This window comes from Procambarus clarkii, chromosome 44 (genome assembly GCF_040958095.1).
Source record: "Procambarus clarkii isolate CNS0578487 chromosome 44, FALCON_Pclarkii_2.0, whole genome shotgun sequence".
NCBI lineage: Eukaryota > Metazoa > Arthropoda > Malacostraca > Decapoda > Cambaridae > Procambarus > Procambarus clarkii.
The window spans coordinates 17543680-17565012 of NC_091193.1; the positions used below are offsets into that span (position 1 = coordinate 17543680).

General features: G+C 46.5%; 1 protein-coding gene across 4 annotated transcripts in view; it reads left to right on the forward strand.

Moving 5' to 3' along the window:
* Pi3K21B (phosphatidylinositol 3-kinase regulatory subunit alpha) overlaps positions 1–21333 on the forward strand; it is a 579671-nt gene that overhangs the window by 458396 nt on the left and 99942 nt on the right. The window lies entirely within an intron of this gene.

Sequence of the window (21333 nt, forward strand, 5' to 3'; positions counted from 1 at the left end):
TTGCTTGCAGCGGCCCGCCAGGAGCTTGCGAACAGAGTTTTCATTTACCTGTCATGCACCCCACGCCGCCGCCGCCCTCCTCCTCCCAGCGGGTGACGGGGCAAGAGGAGGTGGTTCAGTAATGCATGACCTACCTACCGAACTGACCTACCCATCAGTGATTACGAGGGAGTGAGATCAAGGTCTTTCTGCCTCGCCAACTGGCCTCGTTGTACCTTATAATTGAACCACCATGACTTTCGATTTGTTTGTCGAATTTATCCTTAAGGCTGTCGGCGGGGCAGACTAGGATGGCTTGGTCAAGATGTCGGTTGTACACAGTTCCAATTGTATTGAGTACTTAGACACCGAGCATTTGTTGATAAGCTTCGTCTCTTGACCTTTATCACGCTACACTACAGTGATGCAGGAGGCATCAACAGTTATTCCTGACAGTTCACATTTAGTCAACTGTGCGTCGGCTGGGGTGCCAAGGGTGGTGTTGGCCACCCTAGGGCCGGTCTGCTGGGGTGCCAAGGGTGGTGTGGCCACCCTAGGGCTGGTCTGCTGGGGTGCCAAGGGTGGTGTGGCCACCCTAGGGCTGGTCTGCTGGCTTTCAGGACTGAAAAAGATATTTTGTTGTTATTTTTTAACTTTGTATTTATTATATATTAGTGGGGTTAGTAGTGGTGGTGGGGGGGGGATAGTTGGGTGGAGAGGATCTTAGGAGATGAGGACTATAAATTTCGCGCGTGTACACTTCTTAGATTAGACTACGGGCTCACCATAGCCCGTGCTACATGGACATTTCGCTCTGAGTAGCTAAAACAACAACAACAACACTTGTTAGAGACAGCTCGTGGCAGTTAGAATCGGCCCGGCCTACACTGTTGCAGTTTAAAAAGGGGTTGTTACATGTCTAAAGATAATTCAGCTTTTTTTTTAAGTCAATGGTAGTGTGTGTTGAGGACAATAGAGGCGGGATTTGAATGTGGACGTCGTGAGGTGTGAGTGATTTTTCAGCCAAGTTGGGGGGAGTTGGGAGGCGTAATATCCAGGAGAGACAGAGAGAGCAAATGACTATCAGGGAAACAGAGGAATCCAAAATACTTTTTCTTCTATGCAAAATCTTGAACAAAGACTACATCTAGCATTGGGCCGGGACCAGGCTTAGTGCCGCTGTACGGGGGTAACGCGATTTGATGCTAATGTTCCTTGGTTTAAAAGCAGTGTTTTTTTTTTTTTGTGTTGGGTTAAACAGTATACCTGTGGCGTGTGTGGGGTGGTGTACCGTTGTGTCAGACAGTGTACCGTGATACGGGAGCAGTGTAACATGCAGTGTTTACAGTGTACCGTGAAGGTACAGCATGGTTGTGTGTGTACCTCATGCCGGAGGTTTTGTTACAGTGTAGCGCGGATGTAAGACATTATGTGTGGGGGGTGGGTGCTGGGAATGGGTTGAGGGAGGGGGGGCTGGGAGATAGGATAGGGTGGGGGGTGATGCAGGGGGGGAGGGCTGGGAGATAGGATAGGGTGGGGGGGGGTGATGGAGGGATGGAGGGAGGGAGGGGGGTTGAAGGACTGTTCGTACCCTGCTAGCTGTGAGCAGCCAATCACACGTGAGGAAGGGTAACCAGCTAAAGTCTTGCTGATAACGGCATGATGTTGTCATCTGGGGGCCGCCGCCTGCTGAAGGTGAAGTCGTGCTTGTGTTGCGAAGTCCTCTACAGTGTTGTGTACACTGTAGAGGAGAGAGAGAGAGAGAGAGCTGGTGTGTGGAGGGGGAGGTGTGTGAGGTGGCTAGGTGTGGGGAGGGAAGGAGGTCATGCGGTACGACACCTGGGCCCCGAGCTGCGGTCTGCATGGTGCAAATATGTTATCAATTATTCATGTCTTGATATCGGGGGGGCTTGGCAACAGCGGAGGGGAGGCGAGTGTGGGCCCTATGGCCGGGCGGCGGTGAGCCCAATGTGCTCTGGCCCGGGCCTGTTGGACGGGGTTCAAGATGAGTGCCACCACGCACCCCCCCTCTCCCCCCTCCCTCCCTCCCCCCCACTCTTTATGGGAGCACAGTATTTCCCTCTCTCTCTGTTGACGTAGTTGCGGGCGGGGGTGGGTGGGTGCTTGAGGCTGGTGTGTGACTGACTGGAGGCCCTGGTGTGTCGAGGGTGAGGTGTGAGGGGTGGAGAGTGAGTGAAGGGTGGGGGATGTGATGGTGCAGGCATCATGCGGCCCCCCCCCCCCCCCACACACACACACACAAACACACACCAGCCACATGCACTCAACCCCCCCTTCCCCCGTCTGCTCCCCCACACATTGCTTGCTAGTCGCTATGCGCTGGTTTGTCCTCATCTTTGCGTCTGTCTCCCCCCCCCCTCTCTCTCTCTCTCTCTCTCTCTCTCTCTCTCTCTCTCTCTCTCTCTCTCTCTCTCTCTCTCTCTCTCTCTCTCTCTCTCTCTCTCTCTCTAACTGCCTTTAGAAACTTGTGTAAGGAGTCGTTCAGGACCCTGTATACCACTTATGTCAAACTAATCCTGGAATATGCAGCTCCTGCCTGGAGTCCATATCTAGTTAAACACAAGACAAAGTTAGAGAAGATTCAGCGGTATGTCACCAGACTTGTCCCGGAACTGAGAGGTATGAGCTACGAGGAAAGGCTAAGTGAGCTAAACCTCACGTCCCAGAAAAACAGAAGAGTTAGGGGAGACATGATAACCACCTACAAAATTCTCTGGGAAATTGACAGAGTGTAACACGAACAAGGGGACACAGGTGGAAGCTGAGTACCCAAATGAGCCACAGAGACGTTAGAAAGAATTTCTTCAGTGTCAGAGTATTTAGTAAATGGAATGCATTAGGCAGTGATGTGGTGGAGGCTGACTCCATACACAGTTTCAAATGTAGATATGATAGAGCCCAGTAGGTTCACCTGTACACCAGTTGATTGACGGTTGAGAGGCGGGACCAAAGAGAGAGAGCTCAACCCCCGCAAGCACAACTAGGTGAGTACACACCAACCAGCCACGCCCCACACACACATTTTATTTTAAACGTAGGAAAGGGTTTGTTTTGACACTATACTCTGTTGGAAACATTGTTGGCATGAGCAGAGAGCATCCTCTTAGCTCCCTGACGTGGCCCTTACTGTCCTCCCTGCACTCGGCTTAGCGCTTACCTGGGCCCGCCGCACTGCTGCCCGCGGACACTCCCTCAACCACTACTGCCTCTACAGTAATGGCTGCCTCCACCTTGGGAACTTGCTGACACATGCAGTCAAAGTTATCTTAAACATGGTTAAATTCTTGATGTCACTAATTCCCACCACCACCACCACCACCACCTGCACCACCATCTCCAGCATCACCACCACCACCACACCTTCAGCGACGACCACAACTACTGGTGGTAGTATCGGTGATGGTGGTGGTTGTAGTGATGGTAGATGAAGCAGAAGAGAGGATATCACCACAGTATGTCTGGTACCAGGGTTGTAGTAGGCCGCTGCTCCACACCCTGGCTGGTAGCTTGGTATCTGGTACAGTGTTGAGGTGGGCCGCTGCTCCACACCCTGGCTGGTAGCTTGGTATCTGGTACAGTGTTGAGGTGGGCCGCTGCTCCACACCCTGGCTGGTAGCTTGGTATCTGGTACAGTGTTGAGGTGGGCCGCTGCTCCACACCCTGGCTGGTAGCTTGGTATCTGGTACAGTGTTGAGGTGGGCCGCTGCTCCACACCCTGGCTGGTAGCTTGGTATCTGGTACAGTGTTGAGGTGGGCCGCTGCTCCACACCCTCCTGGCTGGTAGCTTGGTATCTGGTACAGTGTTGAGGTGGGCCGCTGCTCCACACCCTGGCTGGTAGCTTGGTATCTGGTACAGTGTTGAGGTGGGAATCCACACCTTGGGAGGTGGACAGTGGTAATAGGAGCGGAAGGTCAGAGGCCAGACAGTGTTGCATAACACCTTCCAGGAGCTCTCACAGCTCATTGTCTCTTTTTCCTGCATTGTTGTTTGTTGATATGTTTAGTCTGTAGGTGTGTGTGTAGTGTAATTTGACTTTAGATAAAATAATGTAATGTATATATATATATATATATATATATATATATATATATATATATATATATATATATATATATATATATATATATATATATATATATATATATATAGCTACCCCGGCATTAACTGGTGACCTATTTGCTTGTGCTGTTTATCCAGTTGAAGTTTTTTCTACGGCATCATTTACATATTCTGCACACCTAAATTGAGTTATTTTTACTGCCAAGGCTCTGCGGCGCGCTCTATAATCCTTGCTTGGTTCCTTGCTTAGCTTCGCGCTTGATTTGTGTGTTGCTTTACTTCGTGTTGGCGCCTTCACGTAGTCGACCTTTACCTGATGTATTTTGCTCAGGTGTTGCTCAGTTGTATTCTGCTCTGTGGGATGTTGTATTCACCTTGTATAGTCAGCAGGTGCGTGACTGGTGGCCAGGTAGAACACTGGTGGCCTGGTAGAACACTGGTGGCCAGGTAGAACACTGGTGGCCAGGTAGAACACTGGTGGCCTGGTAGAACACTGGTGGCCAGGTAGAACACTGGTGGCCAGGTAGAACACTGGTGGCCAGGTAGAACACTGGTGGCCAGGTAGAACACTGGTGGCCAGGTAGAACACTGGTGGTCAGGTAGAACACTGGTGGCCTGGTAGAACACTGGTGGCCAGGTAGAACACTGGTGGCCTGGTAGAACACTGGTGGCCAGGTAGAACACTGGTGGCCAGGTAGAACACTGGTGGCCAGGTAGAACACTGGTGGCCAGGTAGAACACTGGTGGCCAGGTAGAACACTGGTGGCCAGGTAGAACATTGGTGGCCAGGTAGAACACTGGTGGCCAGGTAGAACACTGGTGGCCAGGTAGAACACTGGTTGCCTGGTAGAACACTGGTGGCCAGGTAGAACATTGGTGGCCAGGTAGAACACTGGTGGCCAGGTAGAACACTGGTGGCCAGGTAGAACACTGGTGGCCAGGTAGAACATTGGTGGCCAGGTAGAACATTGGTGGCCAGGTAGAACACTGGTGGCAAGGTAGAACACTGGTGGCCTCATGATGCATTGATATATTGACGTGTTCTTGAAGGGGGGTTTACTGGGGGGGGGGGACAAGGTGTTAATGTTTGTAAGTTAGTTTATAAACATGTTCATCTGTTCACTTGTGTAGTGTGTGTTCTATATGTTGTCTTCCTTGCTGAGAAGGGTAGGTAGACACTAGATTATGAAAATATTCTTTATTTGTAGGTGGGTATGTGTGGTCACTAAGGCGGGTCGGTTGTACAGATGTTGGTCTCTGTTGGTGTGTAGGTATTGGTGTTGTGGCGTGGGTCACCTCTCTTGCTGGGGGTGGCTTGGGTCTCCTACCTTGCTGGGGGTGGCCTGGGATGGCTTGGGTCTCCTACCTTGCTGGGGGGCGCCTGGGATGGCTTGGGTCTCCTACCTTGCTGGGGGGCGCCTGGGATGGCTTGGATCTCCTACCTTGCTGGGGGGCGCCTGGGATGGCTTGGGTCTCCTACCTTGCTGGGGGGCGCCTGGGATGGCCTGGGTCTTCCCCTCTTCCCGCTTCATATAATATATATATATATTAAACAAAACGGGTTAGTGTGCAAACTGAGACGTCACGTAATTAGCGTGAGGGGCGCGGATCAGGATAAAGTTTTACTTTTTATTTGAGCGAGTGCGTGAGTTGCCTTGCAGTAAAGACAGATGGTACACTGTAGCAGTTCTCTGGACCTCTGAGCCAAGAGCCCCCAAACCGCAGAACGCCCTCGTACAATGGAGGAGAGACTTCGCGAACGCTTGTCCACCACTCCCACGCGAAAATTAACGACCGTGGCAAATTAATACCGAAAATAAAAAATATTTTAAGCAAACCTTGCGAAATCTGTCTCCTGTCTAGTCTGTCCTATACCCCTAGTGGACAGCCCTCGCCCTAACCTGACCCCTAACCTGCCTGTTAACCTGCCCTAACCCCTAGCCCTCACCCCTAACCTGCCTGTTAACCTGCCCTAACCCCTAGCCCTCACCCCTAACTTGACCAAAGCAACTAGATCGTAGCACAACCTTCTTAACCTAGCTAAGCCCAATTTAACGCAACTAATCCTAGGCTAACCTGTATTATGCCAAACTTAAACAATCCTAACCTAATGTAACAGTCTGAGTTCATAATGTATAACATTTTAATTTATGTTTGTTATGTGAAAATGCAGAAGTTACTAAATGAGAAGAAAGTGAACAAGAAGAAAGATCGAAAGACAATAAAAGGATAAAGAGCAGAGACGAGGTTGACCACACCACCCTTGGGTCCACCTATAGCATCTTCACGCCAGGATAGGCTGTCTACCTGTATATAATAAAAATGAGCAAACACTAGCCGCAGGAATGACTGTTAGGAGGTTGAGAAGTGCAGCAGGCTATTCCCAGTTGATGAGAGTGGAGAGAGAACCAGAATGGGTGAAGGTACTCGACCATGAATTGAGAGTACGATATCAATCAGTCCTCTTCAATCTCTCTTTATTCTGCGACGAAGGATGTGGTTTGACGGTAGTGGTACAAGATTGAAGGCATCAGTCATATGAGACACAGGCATGATTACCTTGAGGTTACCTTGAGGTGATTTCAGGGCTCAGCGACCCCGCGGCCCGGTCGTTGACCAGGCCTCCTCGTTGCTGGACTGGTCAACCAGGCTGTTGGACATGGTCTCCACAAGTTCAAATCAAGTTCAAGTATGTTTATTGAGACAAGAACAAATACATCCCGAAGAGATAGGGTAGCTAAGACTATTTCTACCCCCCCCCCCTCCCATGGTCTTCACGGCCCGTGCCGGTTAAGGCTAGGCTAGTGGCTCATTTGTGTACATATCGCCGGATACATATTTATATAACTAAAGCAAAGGCTATTGTAGTTTCTCTTAATACCCTCACTTCAAACCTAAGTAGCAACAACCCAGACATACCAGCCTCCGCAGGTATGGATTGATTACGAGGGCCAGCATCTATTTCCACAATTATAAGGCAGGTTATTCTTTGAGCCTCACAAGGTCGCAAGTGGTTAAGCGAGGTTACTGGCGGCAGGGAGGTGAGCCAGTGATGGCACTGGCTGGGTAGGTCTCACTTGCTGTGATTGGCTCGGACGGCAGTTGTGGGGGACGTTATAGATCATCCCATTGCGGCGACTGTTGGGGTGGTGGGCGTGTGTGGGCTCTGCCACCTGCACCACCACCACTACTACTACTACTACTACTACTACTACCACCACCACCACCACCACCACCACCACCACCACCACCCCCCCCCCCCCCCCCCCGCGACAGCTGCTATCAGCTTGGACGTTCTTCTTCCGACAACTCACTCATCTCCATCTATATTGCGCCTCGGCTTAACCAGTGCTCGGCCTGAGCTTCGTCATTGTTTTGCGTCAGCTTTGAACAAAAATTTTGGTATGTATATATGTATTGACTGGGGTGTGAAGAATGAGAGGGGGGCGGGGCGTGTTTGTGGGGCACGTGTGGGGAGCGTGGGGCCCACGACTGGAGAGGGGGGCCCCAATCATAGCATCCGGCCCTCACTTGTATCTGAAATTATTTATAGCCAAACAGATAAGTACAGTCATGTTTAATTTTGTTGTCAATGCAAAATTCACGAAAATCTGTCTTCGTAGAAATCTACATTAAAATATTTTCTATGCTTAATTTTTTTTTTTTTTTTAGCGTGATCATATTATTTCCGCTAATTTCGTACCTAATTTTGAATAAAGTAGCAAATTTTGATCGTTATATGATTATAAATGGTTTATTTTTAGGATACAGACCATCCACTATGGACTGGTTCAACGACGGCTTGATTTCTGACTTACAAGACCGGGGTTCGATCCCCGATGGTCCAAGAGGTTGGACACTGTTCCTTTACCCCGTCCTTGTATCTCAACCCGTCCTCTTAAAAATAATGTTAACTACTCTGGAACTGAAAAAGTACTTTCTATTGAGTCTATGGCGTACGTGTGTGTGTGACGGACGGACGGACGGACGTGATCACAAAGATCTATGCACCTAAATAAACTTGTAGGCTCCATCGTCAACTCCTTTCGATTATTAGTAATTTAATGCGTTAACTGTTCACTCCTCTTGTAATATTTTGTAATATTTACGCTTAATCCTGTATATACCTGCTGGATGGGGTCCTGGGCGTTCTTCTATTCCGCAAGCCCGGCCCGAGGCCAGGCTTGACTTGTGAGAGCTTGGTCTAACAGGCTGTTGCTTGGAGTGGTCCGCATGCCCACATATCAACCACAGCCCGGTTGGTCCAGCACTTCTTGAAGAAAACTACCTAGTTTTCCCTTAAAGATGTCCACGGTTGTTCCGGCAATATTTCTTACGCTCGCTCTTAGAATATTGAACAGCCGTGGACCTCTGATGTTTATACAGTGTTCTCTGATTGTGCCTATGGTACCTCTGTTCTTCACTGGTTCTATTCTGCATTTTCTTCCATATCGTTCACTCCAGTACGTTGTTATTTTACTGTGTAGATTTGGGACCTGGCCCTCCAGTATTTTCCACGTGTATATTATTTGATCTCACTCTCGTCTCCTTTGTTGAAAGTACATGTTGAGAGCTTTGAGACGGTCCCAGTAATTTAGGTGCTTTATCGTGTCTATGCGTGCCGTATATACTCCATCTATTTCAGCAATCTCTCCAGCTCTGAAAGGGGAAGTGAGTACCGAGCAATACTCAAGAAGGGATAGCAATCCATCGTATCATTTCTCTGGCTGACGCTATATGTGCTTGGTTATGCTCCCTAAACGTAAAGTTGTCTGACATCATTATTCCCAGATCCTTTACATGCTGCTTTTCTCCTATGGGCAGATTGTATTGTGTTTTCTATCCTGTATTTTTGTAGCGTCTTCATTTTTGCCAAACATTTTATATGTACCTGGAATTTATCACTGTTAATCATCGTGTTATTTTGTGCTGCCCAATCGAAAACTTTATTAACATCAGCTTGTTTTTATTAATATCAGCTATATTTTTTCAATGTCTTCTACGGAAGTAATTTACAAGCTGATTTTGTGTCATGCACAAAAGATGAAACGAAGCTGTGACTTGTATTTTTGTCTATACCTGATATGAGAATTAAGAAAAGCAGTTCATTGCTCCTCTGTCTACTTGGGTAAATTCCCCCCTTAGAAACCTGTATGCTGGTATCCCCCCCCTTAGAAACCTGTATGCTGGTATCCCCCCTTCCTTAGAAACCTGTATGCTGGTATCCCCCCCCCCCTTAGAAACCTGTATGCTGGTATCAAGTTATCACGTCCCTTCTTCCAGTGTTTTCAGTTGGTGTTCTCATAGTCTTTCCTCAGAGCTCAGTGCCGTCAGCTCAGGAACTATCCTCGTGGCCGGAGCAGGAGTCTCAAGAGTGGGGTAGACCTAGGTTTCATATAGTGCTTGGAAGGCTCTTCTCTGTATTTACCTAAAGGTCATATCGTGACCTTGTTCAGTTTAGCATACACTGTTGTCGGTATTCTCCCTTTATACCGCTCCACACACACCCCGCTGATGTTGGTGTGTGTGTGTGTGTGTGTGTGTGTGTGTGTGTGTGTGTGTGTGTGTGTGTGTGTGTGTGTGCGTGCGTGCGTGCGTGTGTGTGCGCGCATCCCTTTTGTGTACAGTAACATAGTCTCAAAAGGGCGTGTCAAGAGTGCATACTAGTCACTACTCGGATATTGATGCACTCACTCTGACCTTAACGGGAGGGGGGGGGGGGGGAGGGGGAGAGAAATGAGAGAGGGCGGATAAATCTGGGTGTGTGTCATCCTGTGTGTACTCACCTATGTGTACAACACCAGGCAATGCTTGCGAGGAATGAGGCTTTGGTGGTCTACATTTGAATTTGTGTATGGAGTCTGCCTCTCTCCACCACTCCGCACATCGCTTATGGGGGTCCTGCCGCCACCACTAGTAGTTTTTCAAGGTCTTCTACTGAAGTAATTTTTCATGCTGAAGATTGGTCATGCTCTGAGACGAGTCTTTTAGTTTGTAAGATTGAGTTCCAGATCCTGTAACCCATTTTCCCAGCTGTCGGTTGTCTGTTTCAATTATTCCTAAATCACTCTGTTTCTATTTACTAAATATCTACTAAAAAAAATACTGTCTATGGAGATAAACAAATCCACAAGGGCCGTTTCGAGGATTCGAACCTGCGTCCGGGAGCATCCCCAGACACTGCCTTAATCGACTGAGCTACGACAGTGTTAAAAGGGTTGTGGATTTGTTCATTTGATGCATCACGTTAGTGTGATCTCTGTGTCTATGGAGATAGTTTCTAATTTTTTTCGCCTGGTAGTTCATCCTGTCGTTTCATTTATTAATTTTACTGCTATGTTTCCTTACGTAACTATGACCTTTCTTTCTTAGCTTCCATGGCCCCCTCGTTCATCTGGGGCTTCAGCTACCGTTCATGTACCATTATTAGTTTGATTGACACGAGCATTTAATTTTTTATCTGGTGATAATCCCGCTCGAAATGTTGTATGTCAGTAATGGTATCACTCTTTCTTCTCATTTCCATGCATTGTGGGTTCCAGTTCTCTCGGCCTTTCCTCGTATCTCTGCCTCCTCAGTTCCGGGACATCCTAGTGTCGAAGTGGCAAACCTTATTCTCGCTGGAGTTGTGTACAATATTGGCCTGAAAGTGATGTTGTTTAGTGTGTTATTGTATTGGTGGTTACTGTCGGTCTACTCCTAATGTTATTGTTCTGTGGCTGGGGTTGGACCCCCTAGCAGTGGCTGGGGTAGGACCCCCCTTAGCAGAGGCTGGGGTAGGACCCCTTAGCAGTGGCTTGGCTGTGTGTCTGAGGCACTCATAGTACCTCTCAATACGACAAAATGACCATTAACGACTGATTATTAAAATTATGAAGTGACCCATAATCCGCTCCCCCCCACCACCTCCTCCCTTTCCTTCACAGAATAACACCAAACAATAATTCATGGCAGCTCCCCTGAAGCTAATTTACAGTTGCAAACTATATACATTCTGATGTACCAGTTATTAACCCCCATGCTTTAACCCCTGAGTACATTATTATTCCACCCAGGTGGCATCACAGGGTATTTATATTGGCACGGGTGTAGAGGCTGAAACGCTTTTAATATGTAATAAATAAAAGTTTTCTGTTATTTCAGACATTTTTTTTTCGGTGGGTCCTCCCACATACGAAACGTTACCCCGCCCTTGACGCCTCCCAGTGCAGGCTTGTGTATTTTATATATATATATATATATATATATATATATATATATATATATATATATATATATATATATATATATATATATATATATATATATATATATATGTCGTACCTAGTAGCCAGAACGCACTTCTATGCCTACTATGCAAGGCCCGATTTGCCTAATAAGCCAAGTTTTCATGAATTAATTGTTTTTCGACTACCTAACCTACCAAACCTAACCTAACTTTTTCTGCTACCTAACCTAACCTAACCTATAAAGATAGGTTAGGTTAGGTTAGGTAGGGTTGGTTAGGGTCGGTCATATATCTACGTTAATTTTAACTCCAATAAAATAAAATTGACCTTATACATAATGAAATGGGTAGCTTTATCATTTCATAAGAAAAAAATTAGAGAAAATATATGAATTCAGGAAAACTTGGCTTATTAGGCAAATCGGGCCTTGCATAGTAGGCCCAGTACGACATTCTGGCTACTAGGTACAACATATATGTATATATATATATATATATATATATATATATATATATATATATATATATATATATATATATATATATATATATATATAATGTGTGTGTATCTCGGTACCTGAGGCTGATCCGGAATATAACATATAGTAGTCATATCTTAGGAGGTAAGAGTCTGCATGTTCTCAAGGCCCATCCTTATCGTTATTCAACATCCCTGAAGATCTACACGAAAGGCACTCGCTCTGTTTCCTCTCTGATAGGTATTCCCTCGCCCAGTAAAACCCTCCGAGTAACACCTACCTGTTTCTCTGGTTGGTTGACGGTTGAGAGGCGGGACCAAAGAGCCAGAGCTCAACCCCCGCAAACACAACTAGGTGAGTACAGAGAAAGCAGCTCGTAGCAGCTAATTCCCAGGTACCTATTTACTGCTACTGCTAGGTTAACAGGAGCATCAGGGTGAGAAAAAAACTGCCCAATTGCTTCTGCTTTCGCCGGGAATCGAACCCGGGCCCGTGGGACTACGACCCTAAGCGCTGTCCACTCAGCCGTGAGGCCCATCCCTCCCTACCCCCCTCCCCCCTTGTGTGTTTACTCACCTAATTGTGTTTGCGGAGGTTGAGCTTGTGCTCTTTGGTCCCGCCTCTCAACTGTCAATCAACTGGTGTACAGGTTCCTGAGCCTACTGGGCTCTATCATATCTACATTTGAAACTGTGTATGGAATCAGCCTCCACCACATCACTGCCTAATGCATTCCAGTTTGTAAAATACTCCGAGTATTTAAATATTTAATTAGCATTTAAAATACTAATACTTTAAAAAAAGGTTCTTTTAATGTCTCTGTGGCTCATTTGGGTATTTATTTTCCACCCGTGTCCCCTTGTGCGTGAACCACCCGTGTCTGTCTTTATCTGCCTAACGATCTGTCTCTATCTACTGCGTCAGTTTATCTTAGTATTTTTAATGTGGTAATCATGGCTCACCGAAATGTTTTTGTCTTCCAGCGACGTGAGATGCAATTCACGCAGCCTTTTCTCGTAACTCACACCTCTTAGTTCTGGAACTAATCTAGTGGCATACCTTTGATCCTTCTCCAGCTTCGTCTTATGCTTGACAAGGTATGGATTCCATGCTGGAGCCGCGTACTCCAGGATTGGTCTTAAATGTGGCATACAAGGTTCTAAATGATTTCTTACAGAAATTTCTAAAGGCAGCTCTGATGTTAGTCAGCCTCACATATGCCGCTGATGATAACCTTTTGATGTGGGCTTCAGGAGACAGTTTCAGTGTGATATCAACGTCTAGATCCTCCTTTCTGTCCGTCTCGTGGAGGACCTCGTTTCCCATTCGGTACCCTTGTGTCTGGCCTTCTCCTCCTCCCTCCAACTAACTTCATTACTTTGCATTTGCTTGAGTTGAATTCTAGTAGCCATTTGTTGGACCATTCTTTCACTTTATGTGAGTGTGTGTGTTAACATATTGATGTTTGTGTATGTTGCGTGTGTGTGTGTCTCCTGCACCCTTGATCTCAGCCCTCCGTGACCGAGTATACACGTGCACAAGCCTCATGTGGGTTCTATTGTATTTACTTTTGAATCCGAGTTTGGAGTTCGCCTTCGTCACACCACTTCCTAGTTCATTCTGCTTCTTCACCTCCCCTGATGCTCAAGATGTTCTCTTAGCCCGATGGCCCGTATGTCTTGTGGGTGTGTACTCACCTAGTTGTGCTTACTATTTAGCCTCGGCTCTTTCATCTCGCCTCTCAATTGCAAGTCAACTGGTGTACAAGTTGCTGAGCCTATTGGGCTCGGTCATATCTACATTTGAAACTGTGGGTGTGTGTTAAGAAGCTGAGTGACAACATAATATTATACTTGGTGTGTCCACACACAACCTAAAGACGTATATTAGTGGCACTAATATTAGAAGACATCGGCACTGTGATGCCTTAGTGGCCAGGACACGCCTAGGACACAGACGTATCTGGTAATTATACAAAAACTGAAGTGTCGAAGACTTGGGTATAACTTTGTGAAAAAAAAATGAAAAATCATGGCTTAAGATAGGCTGAATTACAAATTATTTGCGTGCTAAAGTATTCATTGGACCTGTATCCAAGATGTACTCTGTAATGCAACAGTAATGTAATATATATATATATATATATATATATATATATATATATATATATATATATATATATATATATATATATATATATATATTGGTAGCAGTCTTTCCTGTGGACATATATTATTAAATATGACCGAAAAAGTAAGATTAATAATTCTAACACGAATTTTCTCTATCTTTCGTACATGAGAAAATTCGTGTTAGAATTATTAATCTTACTTTTTCGGTCATATTTAATAATATATATATATATATATATATATATATATATATATATATATATATATATATATATATATATATATATATATATATATATATAATGTAACTTTGACATGAGGATGTAAAGGCAGGCACTTGAGTCAGCTGTGTGTGTAAATACTGTACTCAGTACCCACGGCGCTGCGTGTAGCAGAACAACTCTCCAGCCCTGACTATGGAGGTCGAACCAAGATGTATACATGATAGTTAGTATCTGGCAGTGACACGTGTGTGGGGTAGAGGAGAACAACTTTGTTTACTGCCTCTTGCTCCTCCCACCCCCAACATTAAATTTTTTTCCTCCCCCCCCAGCATCATTAAATGCCTCCCACCTCCCCCCCCCACCCCGCATGCCTCTCTCCTCCTCCTTCATTACCCCCCTTCCTACCACTACCTCATTCCCCTCCCCCCCCTCCTTAGTGGCACAAAGTGAAGATAAAATATATACCTGGTTGATGGGGTTCTGGGAGTTCTTCTACTCCCCCCAGCCCGGCTCGAGGCCAGGCTTGACTTGTGAGAGTTTGGTCCACCAGGCTGTTGCTTGGAGTGGCCCGCAGGCCCATATACTCACCACAACCCGGTTGGTTCATCATTTGTTGAAGAAAACTATCTAGTTTTCTCTTAAAGATGTCCACGGTTGTTCCGGCAATATTTCTTGTACTCTCTGGGAGGATGTTGAACAACCGCGGACCTCTGATGTTTATACAGTGTTCTCTGATTGTGCCTATGGCACCTCTGCTCTTCACTGGTTCTATTCTGCATGTTCTTCCTTATCGTTCACTCCAGTACGTTGTTATTTTACTGTGTAGATTTGGGACCTGTCCCTCCAGTATTTTCCACGTGCACTTTGTGACAATCCCAATAATTTATATGCTTTATCGCGTCTATTTATGTCGTATATGTTCCTTTGTACTTCCTTTATTTCAGCAATCTCTCCCGCTCTGAAGGGGGAAGTGAGTACTCAAGACGGGACAACACAAGTCATTTGAAGAGTACAACCATTGTGATGGGATCCCTGGATTTAAAAGTTCTCGTAATCCATCCTATCATTTTTCTGGCTGACGCAATATTGGTTTGGTTATGCTCCCTAAACGTTAGGTCGTCGGACATCACTATTCCCAAATACTTTAAATGCTGCTTTCCTACTATGGGCACATTGGATTGTGTTTTGTACCCTGTATTATCCTCAGTGTGAGGAACTTTGCAGCGAAGATAGAGAATAGTGAGGTTACCTTCGCTTGTGAGTAATAATAGACTGCTTAGGAGGATTGAGGTGAACTTGAAGTGAATATAAGGCGAATATAAAATCCAGATAGAATTCGCAACAAAGGATTCGTGCTGGACATATAATTTCAGAAATTGTGTGGGAGAGAAATACTTGGGCAGCAGAACTGTGGCTTGGTGGAACCTCTACCAATTACCACCAGGAGGCCTGGTCGACGACCGGGCCGCGGGGACGCTAAGCCCCGGAAGCACCTCAAGGTATTAGCGTCATATGTTAGGGTGGTGGTTGTGATCATTGCTCTCGCTGCTCACCCTCTGTCCGTCTCCCATCTTGAGGTCAATAGATTTAGATTTTTGATTCAGGTAAAAGTACATACATTGAGTTACATAATGTTGGACTTAAAGATGGAGATAGTACATACAATACCTAGAGCCACTATAATAATAATAATAATAATAATTTTTATTTAGGCAAAGGTACATACATAAAGAGATTTTACAAAGTTTGTTGGCTTTATAGATAAGAGCTAGTACATACAATGCCTAAAGCCACTATTACGCAAAGCGTTTCGGGCAGATAGAGATACTAGTATGCATAGCATTTTGGGCAAATAGAGATCTCCCTTATTGACAACTTGATTTACATTCTCCAGAAAGAGGAAAGGCAAAGGGTGACATGATTATAAAATATGTAAATGGGTGAAAGGGTGTAATATATGGGATACATAAAATGTATCTCAAAATAGAACACGAAATATTGGATATAAACTGGATGGGTTTAGATTTAGGAAAGACCAGGGTAAATACCAGTTTTGCAATAGAGTTTGTATGTTTGTGGGACATGTTACCGGGTAATAGCCCAGAGATCGCTTGATTGTTTTAAGCGCAGGCTAGACACAAGAGTCTGGGTTGTGGGGGGGGGGACCGTCTCTATGAGCCAATAGGTGTTCTGCAGCTTCCTTTATTCTTATGTTCTAGTATATAACATGTACATATAACTTGTACATATATATATATATATATATATATATATATATATATATATATATATATATATATATATATATATATATATATATATACATTGGGCAGATACTTCATGATTAATGATTTTTATGACACCTTTTGCTTGATCACACAACCCTATCCCTCCCCTCTGCTAGCCTCACCGCCACACCATCCTTGCATCCACTATATCCTGCTCCTCCCCCCTTTCCCACCTCCCCCAGCCCACATGCCTCTCCCCCTCCCTCTCCCCACTCCCCCTCCCCTTTGTCAACACTCACAGAGCCTCTCTCCTACCACCTTAGCCCCCCGAGATCCTCCCCCCTACCCCCCCCACCCCCACCCCACCGGCTTGAGCGGGACTTCCACTTGGCAGTGGCTGCCACAGCTCTGGGGGGCGGGCCCTAGCAACAGGCAGCAGCAGCAGCCGCCGCCTGGTCAAACACGCACTAGCCCCGTCCCGGCCCACTACCTCACTCACCTGCCATGATAAAGATATGATAACCCAGAAAAGTTCATCACCACACCACCTTTGTTGGGGGGGGGGGGGCGCCACGCTACAACCTCTCGTTGGGGGGGGGGGGGGGGGCGTGTTGTGGAGGTTGGGGGGTTGGAGGTGTGTTTAGGGGCGAGGGGGGGTTGGAGATGTGTTTAGGGGGGGGGTTGGAGGTGGAGAGGACATTGTGGGTGATGGGGGGGGGGATGGTGTTGGGGTAAGAGGGGGGGGAGGATTGCAGGCACGTGGACAGTTTGTGGGTACTGAGTTAAATACAGCTTGCCACCCCCCCCCTCTCTCCTCCCCCCACCACTGACTGGCTGGCCCAACTTTTCATGGCCCACCTCTGTTGGGCCACCCCCCCTGTGTCGGCACCCCCCCCCTGTGTCGGCACCCCCCCCTGTGTCGGCACCCCCCCCTGTGTCGGCACCCCCCCTGTGTCAGCACCCCCCCCCTGTGTCGGCACCCCCCCCCCTGTGTCGGCACCCCCCCCTGTGTCGGCACCCCCCTGTGTCGGCACCCCCCCCCTGTGTCGGCACCCCCCCCCCTGTGTCGGCACCCCCCCCCCTGTGTCGGCACCCCCCCCCCTGTGTCGGCACCCCCCCCCCCTGTGTCGGGCCACCCCTGTGTCGGGCCATCCATAACTGACCCTTGCAGTCCAGCACCTGAATGATTTATCCTTAATTAAAAAAAAAAGTGGTTATGGTAATGATGATGATAGCTCTGAGGTGTTGGTGGTAGTAGTAGTAGTAGTAGTAGTAGTACTGGAGAAGTGGTTTTTGTTAGTTGCAGTGGTGGTGATTAACATTGGTGGTTGGAAGGTACTAGTGCTTGTTTTAACTTATTTGTGTACTGAGAATGTGCATACGCTCTTGAGCTCCGCCTCACAAGGAACCCAGTTAGTTGTCCTGTCTCCGATCATTGGTCATAGCAACATATACAGCTGTGGCGTACTGGAGTTAGACTCTGTGACTTCCTCCATCTCACTCCATCCGCACGCTTAATAAATACGGTCTCTGGTGAGCTTACGGTATGCGGTGTCCAGGTGTGTCGTTGGCATCTATGGGAGAGTCGGGTGTGTGCGCCGCCGTCCCACATCCTGTGTGTCAGTGATTATCATGTGTTATGGCCAGGTCGCTCCTGATCATATCATTCTAATGCCAGGTGTTAGTGCCAACCTCTCGTCCTCATGTGTGTTGTGGAGCACAGTTGTGTGTGGGCAGCTTTAACGTCAGCTTAATGTCCGAGCTGCTCGGAATGATTTTTTTTTTTTTTTGGTCCGCCTTCCTGGATGATTTTCTCAAATTTGTCAGCTTACGGTTGAGGTTATCGTGGTTGTATATGGTTGTGGTGATGGACTTGGTGTGGCGCGGCGGGGTACCTCCCTTCCTTCCTTGTGTTGTGATGTGGGAGATGTAGGGAGCCGGTCCGCCGAGCGCAGGAAGCCGGTCGAAAGACCCATAAGACCCGTAAATGTGGGTCGAAAGACCCATATTTACAGAATGTGGATTTATATGATTTACGGAATTCCTCGTGTTATTTCACTTTGACTTCTCGCCACTTGGGCTGGACGGTAGAGCGTCATGCAGGTCAGCGTTCAATGCCCGACCGTCCAAGTGGTTGGGCACCATTCCTTCCCCCCCGTTCCATTCCAAATCCTTATCCTGACCTCCCCCCCCCCCCTTCCAAGTGCTATATAGTCGTAATGGTTTGGTGCTTTTCCCTTGATAATTCCCTCCCTCCCTCTGACTTCTCTCACAGTGAAAAATTAGTTTTACGTCAGTTAGGTACTCACATGCCAAGTATAATACTCATGCCGGATTGTCTTATTTATATAATACCGTCTTGCAGGGACTGCCAAAGTCTTTCTGCCAATACTGTAGAATTATTTTGTACTGTTTATGCAGTATTTGCCTCCACTAAAACTATATTCTTTGAGACGTTTATTTTCTCAAGTCGTCTCGAGAGAGATGCCTTCCTGCGGTCTCTAATGTCTTGGAAGGTCTACATGTCAGTCGTGCTGGCCTGTAGTTTAATGTTTCCTACCTGTTTCCAGTGTTGAATACTAGATGAGGTACCCGGCTTTGCCCAGGTCTCTTTCCTTCCCCCCCCCACCCTCTTCTACGTTCTCTCTTCCCCTCTCCTCTGTACTCCTCCATCCCCCCCTCTCTATCCTCTCTCCTCATCTACCTTCCTCAATCCCTCCTCCTTCCACACTCCCTTTTTTTTACCAGGACTAAATTTCATTAGGGCTGTCGAATTAACACGGAGTGAAACTGTAAGTAAGAGCTGTTATCCTACCTCAGAAAAACATCTGAAGCCTAGAGATTCATTATTTCTGTCAGAAAATATATTACAAAGCACAAAACACTGTGAAAATTCTATGGGAAAATACATATCCGATTTCAACATTCGTTAAAATCACAGGGGTCCCCCATAGATGCTGACATTTCTTGAAGGGTGGGACTGGGTCCGACCCTGACTGGAGTATGTCACTCATACCCAGACGTATCATCTGGGAAAGTTGGGTAAGGCTAACATAAAGGGTCTGCCCATCTCTACTTTGGACAGACAGGCATTCCGTTTTATACATATGGATTGGTGTCAAATTCACTTGAAGTGAGCAATAGTTGCAACAAGAGCTTACGAGCTCACTGTAGCCCGTGCTACATGGAAATTTTGTTCCGAGTAGCTGAATCTAAAACTGATGTGAATCTAAATCAAAGATGTGAGGTTCCTGCAATGGTATCTCTCACTGATGGTTACCACCCATCTCCTCCACCCTGACTACGGGCTCACCATAGCCCGTGCTACTGGGAACTTGTTCCAAGTAGCTGAATCTATAACAACAAACACCCTGAGAGAGAGAGACATCACCAGGCGAGGGTACAGGAGGTCCTGGAGTAAATTTAAGACCTGCGTGGCCTAACGCACCGGCCCTGAGACACGGACCGCGGGTTATTCTCATGCTCTCCCGCCCAATGCAACAGCTGTTTCAGGAATTTTCAGCGATTTGTCAATTTCACTTTGGCACCTGTTATTTATATTGGCTGCGTGCCCCGCCCCGAGGAAGCCACAACACTGGGGGAACTCAAGGAGACTGAGAGAAGCATGCGACGTCAAGGCTTCCTCGGCTTTATTAAGAACAATTGTCTTCCACTCCAGTTGTTCTTCTCACCACCGTATTGATCTGGGGGGTGTCAGTTGTTTCAGTAGAAGAACATTGGGGGAAAATATTTTAATTTATATTTGAAACTTTCCTCAGTACGTGCTGCTTCTGTATCTCTTTATTTCACAAGTACAATAACGAACATTCTTATGCACACAGATCTTTATTATTTTTTTTCAAGTGAACAGACTTCACCGATGTATATTACATGTTGTAATCATGTCCCATCTCATCCATTTCTCTTGCTCTCTTCTAGATTTTAATCCGAGTTCTTATACGTAAAAGATATTTGTAGACTTTATCAGATGCTCACGGGCTGCTTCCTGGGGGTGGAGGTCTGGTCGAGGACCGGGCCGCGGGGACACTAAAAAAAAAAAAACAATAGCCCCGAAATCATCTCATCTCAAGATGTCTCAGTGCGTTTGGGTTCCGTGCTGGTGCTCAGTATTCTAGGACTGGTCTAATGCACACTCTGTACAGTATTTTGAAAGATTCCTTGTTTAAGTTCTTGAACGCTATCTGAATAATGGTTTTCCATTGATACATTGGGAGATAGGCGGAGAAGTTTGGCGACTGGATTATCCAGCTTTTAGTCTTTGTTAATTGTTGGTTGTTGCTCATGACTCACGACTGATTGTATGCGAACTCTTCTTCAGCCGCGCTTCCCTCTCTTCCTCTGTTCGAATCGCCTACCACAATGCTTCACCCACGTACTCCAAACACACATAAATGCCACCAGACCCGCAGCACATATCCCAAGCCTAACTGTACACATATTTAGAGTATACTTTAATATTAAAAAAAAAATGTGTTTGGCTACAAAGTATGACAGTATGACAATGGAAGTATCGTTAGGCTCTGCTACAGTGTGGGACGAGCATACCCCTGAGGGCGGGGTGCATTTATATGGTGTTTGTAATTCACAAACAAAAGGGCTGCTGAGTTAACGAGCGTGCCTGGTCAATATGCTGAGGGTGGGCTTACACCCACCCTCCCTACCCACCCACCCTCCCTGCCCACCCACCCACGCAGGTGGTGCTCGGCCCAGCTGGAATAAACACATCCTGGTGCCAGCTTCCTCCTGCCTAGCTGCAGAATCCTACGTTGTCCAGTTTAGTCCGCAACAGGCATGGTCGTGCAGTTGCAATGGTAACCAGCTCATATACCCTTTTTTTTAGCGTATTTATAAATTCAACAAATAGATACTGATGTAATTTTCGTTACAGACGTTCATACAAATAATAATATTCACAAAGAAATCACAATGGCGTGATATATCAGTGACAAAATCATTCATTC